The sequence below is a fragment of the Palaemon carinicauda genome, chromosome 22, assembly GCF_036898095.1.
Source record: "Palaemon carinicauda isolate YSFRI2023 chromosome 22, ASM3689809v2, whole genome shotgun sequence".
Taxonomy (NCBI): Eukaryota; Metazoa; Arthropoda; class Malacostraca; order Decapoda; family Palaemonidae; genus Palaemon; species Palaemon carinicauda.
In genome coordinates this window covers 97,207,242-97,214,741 of record NC_090746.1, presented here as the reverse complement: position 1 = coordinate 97,214,741, position 7,500 = coordinate 97,207,242, and positions in this window count along the sequence as shown.

Sequence of the window (7,500 nt, the reverse complement as noted above, 5' to 3'; positions counted from 1 at the left end):
ACCAAAGCAAAGTTAAGTACCTTGAAATATAAATATGTAATCATATAGGTAATGAGAAAAGTTTCTAGGCTTCGGTATCTATGTCAATGTCAGAAAGACTTTCTAACAGTATCAAACTAGCTGCATAATAACGAGAAAGATTAGCTGAATATGGGTATTGCAAAACGGTAGCACAACTCACAGGACTTAACCAGACGGAGTTACAGGAGCAATTTTCTCTTTTTTTCACCTATCATCTGTAAAACTAAATCACTAAATCTCAAGGTCTCTCTCTCTCTCTCTCTCTCTCTCTCTCTCTCTCTCTCTCTCGTACAGACACACACACAAGTTGTCACTATTTACATAATCTTTTTGTGGGGTGGGTTTCGATCCTACATTGTTCGTTTGAACTATTTCTTTCCTACAATAATCGTAAGATATTTCTAGTAGTATATATTCATGGGTTTCAAATGCATTGGACTTCAGTTACTATATTTCTTCTATACTAGTTTGAATTTGACTGAGAAGGATAAAGGGTTTGACTCATCAACCTTCTGATCAACATAGTGTTAGAAATTAAACAAGATACCAATAATAGATTGAAAGGAAATCCCCAGTGAAAACCATCAGCAGTGCGCATGCCCTATGTCTATCAGTCCAGGGTCTGGACGATTAAAATATATAATGATTTGCGCGTAAATATCTCTAATATCATGTTCAAATATAATATTCCATGAAACGAACTAAAATGAGATAAATTATATTATTATTTGAATATTGGCACCTGTTGACAATTATGGAAAAAAAAGACTTACGTGACGAAAGACCTGTTGACTTTGCCTCTTAGCATTTCACACCTCGAATCAGATGGGATTTCTAAATAGAATAAACCACTTACATCATCCCGGCTAAAATTCTATTGACTTTCCTCACACGGCGATGCCTATAAAAACACCCAGAGGCCAAATACGCTACGGTATAACGTGCCTCCCTGCTCTTTGCATACTTGATCACGAAACTTAAACAAAACCTGTTTATCCAGCTGATATGATTCTTGTTCGTGTTGTTATTCTTCATTAGTATTCTTCCGTTATGTTTTTCTGTTTCATTTTCGCGAATGTCCTACTTTGAAATGACTTTTTTATCAAGGTTATTTTTGGTTACATTTCTAAAATCCTGTTGTTTACAAAATACATCAACATTAATGAGCGCTTGTTTGTGTATTACATAAATTTTGCATTATAAAATTATGTTTGAAATAAGTTTAATCTTTTACGATATAGTGCTACTTAAGAGAGAGAGAGAGAGAGAGAGAGAGAGAGAGAGAGAGAGAGAGAGAGAGAGAGAGAGAGAGAGAGAGATCCCTAACTTGAGAGACACGGATGAACATCATATGTCAGGTATTCAAAAACTTTACACACAGTTCCTTCTCTTACTTTTGGAAACATTTCGTAGTCACCTTTCGACTGCGCATACATCTCAGCCCCACAGCTCTTTCTGTCTTCCAGGATTATCGATTTTTATGAGTATCAGACCCAGTTCCGGTAGGCCCTGCTGCTGCCTCCGATGCCTTAGATGACCGCGGAGGTAGCAGCAGTAGGGGATTCAGCATTATGAAGCTTCATCTGTGGTGGATAATGTGGGAGGGTGGGCTGTGTCACCCTAGCAGTACCAGCTGAGCTTGGTTGAGTCCCTTGTTAGGCTGGAGGAACGTAGAGAGTAGAGGTCCCCTTTTAGTTTTGTTTCATTTGTTGATGTCGGCTACCCCCTAAAATTGGGGGAAGTGCCTTGGTATATGTATGTATGTATGTATGTATGACTATCAGACCCAGGTCCACATGAGACAATGTTGACTAGACTCACAAGAAATTAGATGGTAGTTATCAAACACAGGTAAAATAAGCTCTCGAATTATAATCAATGCTTAATATGAGGGCATCGAACTTCCCAAGTAGTTGAGAAACTTTAAGAATATCATAACCTCTATAATGGAGGTTCCATAGACTTCGAGTTTCTCTAGAATCTGCCTCTAAATACTTCTTACTCAGTCGATTTTGAGCTTTTTTTTTTTTTTTTTTTTAAGGTAATGGTAAAAAAGGCATCAATTACAAACTAAATTCTAGATTTGATATTCCCCTTCAAGTGACAGAATTTTGATTGCTTCTAGATTAAACGTAAAGACCGTAAGTAAATCTAATGATATGTTTGTTCTATATCTTCTACAATTAAGGCCTTGAGTTATCTATAGATATAATGTACATATTTAAATAGTTTTATGATGAAAATAAATGATACAATAATTCTTTTGTATTTATATCTCGATACATAAGATGTATTTAATTTTTTCTTTATTTGGTAGGTATAAAGTATTCCCATTCTGTAATTTTGCAATAATGTTATTGTTGTTTGATTCTATTCATGCTAGAGACGATGAATGCTATCATTTTTCACCCCGATATGGAAAGAAGTATTACTTAGTATAGACATTATGTCCTTGTTTATGTTTGAGTCAAATTATTTGTCACGTCATGATAAAATTAGTAGTATACGTGGAGCTGTGTTTTCATTAAACTATTTTAATCTAATTTACTTTACAGTAATATAAGTGATATATACGTGTTTGATGTTAGACATTAAAACTAAATGTAAAAAAAGATAGGAACACAGCAGTTCTTCTAATTTGTAATTATGTGTATAGCATATGGATAAGCCGTATGCAGAAACTTAGTGAAAATGATACTCTTGGTTTTCTTAGAGGAAGATTAAATTATGTGAGATGGTTTGCGTCAATTTTGTATAAGGAAAAATTGAAGAAACTTGTTACAAAGGAATTCATGTGTTCAACTATTTAATTGACAAAATGTAAATATTGTATTTTGTTATTTTAAATAAAAGTTAAAAAAAAAAGATATATACGTATACATAGATATCCTAGATAATATCAATAAATAGATAATATCGAATTTAATCATATGAAACGCGAGTCAAGCACCTTGCGAATGATGTGAAATATCTCATCTTTCACTCAATATTAATTGGCTTGTTCGCAGCAATTGCGTCATTTTTTTGTTTCGTTAAAGTTACAAGGGGCACCTGGTCTGCTCATTAGGCGCATATGTTGTCATCACTCAGTAAATCAACTTGTGGGCTTCCTTCCGACTGCATCATCCCAACGGTTTCTTCATATTGTTGAAGAATTGTGACGGGCGAGAGGCCTCTCGAACTTGGGGAAATTGCAATGTACATTTACTGACCTGACCTCATTTAAGCTAAGTTAAGTGAAGGTCATTTAATGACTGTTATGTTATTCTGATACAAAATCTTTTCCTTTACTTTCAGGTAAGATTCTTTTCTGTCTTCTGCATCAGGAGGGAGATTGGGAGTCAGGTGTCCAGGTAGAGTGATCAAGAAGGTTTTGTTGTTGTAGACTATTTCTATAGATTATTTTTTAAATTTAATTGTAGACTATTATTTATATATACATATATTATATATATATATATATATATATATATATATATATATATATATATATATATATATATATATATATAATATATATATATATATATATATATATATATAATATATATATATATATATATATATATATATATATATATATATATATATATATATAAATTCAATAAATAACTACGTCATAATCAAGGAACTGTCTGAGGTCGTAAGCACTTCTGAATACCTCCTTATAGCTTTGCATTTTGTTTATGGGACACATAAACTTATCAAAATCTAAACAAGACGGGTCAGTTAGACACACGAGGGGAATAAATGACACTTGTTAAACTCTCATTCAAGTGAAGTAATTAAGTGGATGCCTACAATGATTGTTTTTTTTTTTTTTTTTTTTTTTCCTCATGGACTGTTTCACTGGTTAACTAGTGGTATGTACCTGTAGTGAACCCATAATCAAAAACAAAGTAATATACATAATTACATTTATTGTTATTATACATGATATATATATATATATATATATATATATATATATATATATATATATGTATATATATATGTATATATATATATATATATATATATATATATATATATATATATATATATATATATATATATATATATATATATATATATTTAGTGTTTATCTCAGATAAACATATACAGGGTCTTTTTTTATAAATTAAGATTTGGATCATATTGTATTTTGATTATAATTTATAATTTTAATTTATAACCTTCCATGTTTTATTTTTATTTCAATCATGTGCTCATCGCTGGTATGTCGAAAGGACGTTCTGATTAACATAATGAGAAATATGAAGCAAATCTGTCAACATACATTGCGGAATATTTCATGTCAGTGAAACAGACTTCGGTTCCCAGGCCACTACGGATGTACCCTCAGCATGAAGCGTATTTGAAGAGCCAGCTTAATTCTTGTTAGGCCACTCATGTAAGTTCAGTAAGAAAGCAAAATCTATTGCCAATAGTTATTAAAAGTTGTAATCGAGTCAAGCTCAAGAAGTAGTAGTCAGTTTAGGTAATATCATTTTTGATAAAACAGTCTTTTATTTTGGGATCAATTCCTACAATAATTAAAATGTTATGGTTTTACACCATAGCACATTTTCGTAATTCTGTTTAAAGCGTACAAATATTGTAGCACAATCTTTCTATTTAGAACCGATGCATACTGTAGTATAACCCATTTATTCATAATAGAAGAATAGTATAGCATAATCCCTATTTATAATGGATGGATGTATGAATCAATCGAAATGGCGGAAATGATATTTTACTAATGGCTAAAATTTAATTTCCTGTCATTAAAATACACAAATTTGGTCACAATTATATAAGGCTAAGCCCGATTGAATAAAACGTCATAAGATCATAATGACTCTTTGCATAAGTTAAGTAAAAAAATGAATAAAACTATGCACAAGATTTGTAAAAGAATACACAGACCTTGTATAAGGAATGCCAATAAAATAAGTAAGACTAGATCAATTTAGATAAGGTATCTTTCAACATATTTATTTTAAGGCTAAGTCACATACTCACGCATAAGCTCTTGATCGCTCGCGTAAGAAGTTTTAGTGGTAGTTGGCAACCGAATACGTAAAATTTAAGGGCATTTTACGAATAACATTAGTGAAATTATGTATAATTGGGGCGGTTAAATGGCATGACCAGAGTAGCCACGCTGGTCTGGGGCTGCATATTCCGCACACTAATTTTTGAGATTCAAACTCCGGTCACAGGTCAAGCTCACGTATGTCAGAAGTCGGGAATTTTTACGACCGTCGGGGCCATTACGGGGCGTCAGATGGAAAAAGTTCGTCCGTCAGACGTAAGCAGCTTCCGTCAATCTTCAACGTTGTATGGTGTTGGGGGGCGGGATGGTAGGTATTTAAGAAAGGCCAGGGCACATTGCGAATAGTCTTGCAAATTCACCAAAGTTTTGTCTTGTCCCTTGTTGAATTGTTCATCTTTAATGCTCAGAGAATATAAGAAATAACTAAGGATTATTCTATTTCAATAACGGTGTTTGATTGTCTCTGATAAATTGTTGGATATATATATATATATATATATATATATATATATATATATATATATATATATATATATATATATATATATATATATATACATATCCGTGTGTGTGTATAAATTGTAGATATAACGTGAACGGAGTTTCACAAAACGCGAGAAATAAATATTCTTTTATCCTCCTTATGAAACTCATGTTGGTAACTGGAGAGTTCCTCATACGTTAGATCACTCAACGATTTGAGAACTCTTTGTAAATTTAGTTGTTGGACTACAAAAGTAAAAGAGTGCTAAGGAATAAAGTAGATCTTCACAAGATTAGCAAAGCATAAAATTAAAAAATTCGAAACGATGACCCCAAGTTGATCGAAATGATGGATTAACTCATTATTGAAAGACTTTGTGGTAGATATATTTTGGAAGCTTCAGTTTGAATTACAGAGAGAAAATATTATTCAAAGATTCCGATCATGTGCGCAAAAACATTAGGAAGAAACATAGACTATACAGATACTATTTCTAAATCTTATTGTAATCTAAAGAAGTATCGTCATAACATGGTTTATGCAGAAGATTCTCAACTGTTTTAGAAAAATCCGAAATAATTGAATAGACCTAATAAAGAGTGGACTTATTTGTTTTAATTTTGTAATCAATGCATAGTTCTTTATGGGTTAAGATGAAGATATCTTTTATAGCTTCTATGTATTTGTTAACAAACTTCACATAACGATGTTTTGTTGTAAATTACATTCGTATGGTCCTCATTTTTGTTATAATATATAATTCCTAGTGTGTATACTGAGCGATTCATAAAGATGTAGAAATTTGTGCTTATATAATACCCAAGTGTTTGCATAATAAGAAAGAATTTAATGCTCCGTTTAAGGTAGGCCCATTCTTTGCTTTGTTTTAAAGGAATATTCAGTTCTTCATATTTTCTTAGAGTACTGGTGTCTATGACATACATCTATGATTTATGCTTAACTGATCGAGATGTTATATGCATGTTATCTATGACTGTGTTTATAAGCAAAATGTAGACTAGTGTATTGTAAACTGCAGTAAGAAAATAGCCCAAATGAAGTAAATATGTTGACCCAGTCCTGATTTGTCCTAGTTAAATTGTTTTGATCTCATTTGAAAATTAATGGGAATATTCCTCTCAGTGTCATTATGTTTGAACAAATTCCTATGATTTCACACTGTGGTATTCAGCACTGGAAGCATTTACAAGAATACCTGCTACCATTATCATACAGTAAGAAATAAGGCGTTTTTGAAATGACATATTTAGATTTACCTTTTTTTTTTCTTTTTTTTTTTTTTTGATTCAAGGTGGCTGCCATTTTGTGGCCATAAATCAAAAACCCACCACAGGATTTTTTGGGAGTTGCTAGATGAATATACCCCAGGTCAACTCTATATATCTCAAGGTTTAAGTTTGTCAATCTAAACCTATATGTTTTAGCTAAATAAAACAGCTAATAGTACTGTACTATTTACCTTTCTATTCGCAATAGGCAGGTGTTGGCATTATCAGAGTCCTCTTCTTTTACTGCTAAAAGAAAACTAATACATTTTGTCCTAAACCATATACTGTTAAAAATTTGCCATAGGAAAACGATAAAAATCTTGGAGTAAATGTTGCCAGGCATTTACCGTTTTAAAAACGGATCTATTGACGTAAAGGAGAGGTATTACGGTCACCAACCCATAAAAGATATTAACAAGGTAGGGTAAAATTAAGGTCCCCTTTATTTTACAGAAATACGTCTGTGATCAGTATACTTTTTTTTATGGAGAGTTACCGAATAAAATTACGGTTTTTTTCTTTTTAACTTTATATCTGACTATTGAATTATGATAATTTTTTTACTTTCCTTTTCTTCTTTTCAAAAATAACGTAATAACTGAATGTGAATTATCTTCAGAGTAAAAGAACTTGTCCACCTCACAATACTAAGCAAACCTACGAGGAAT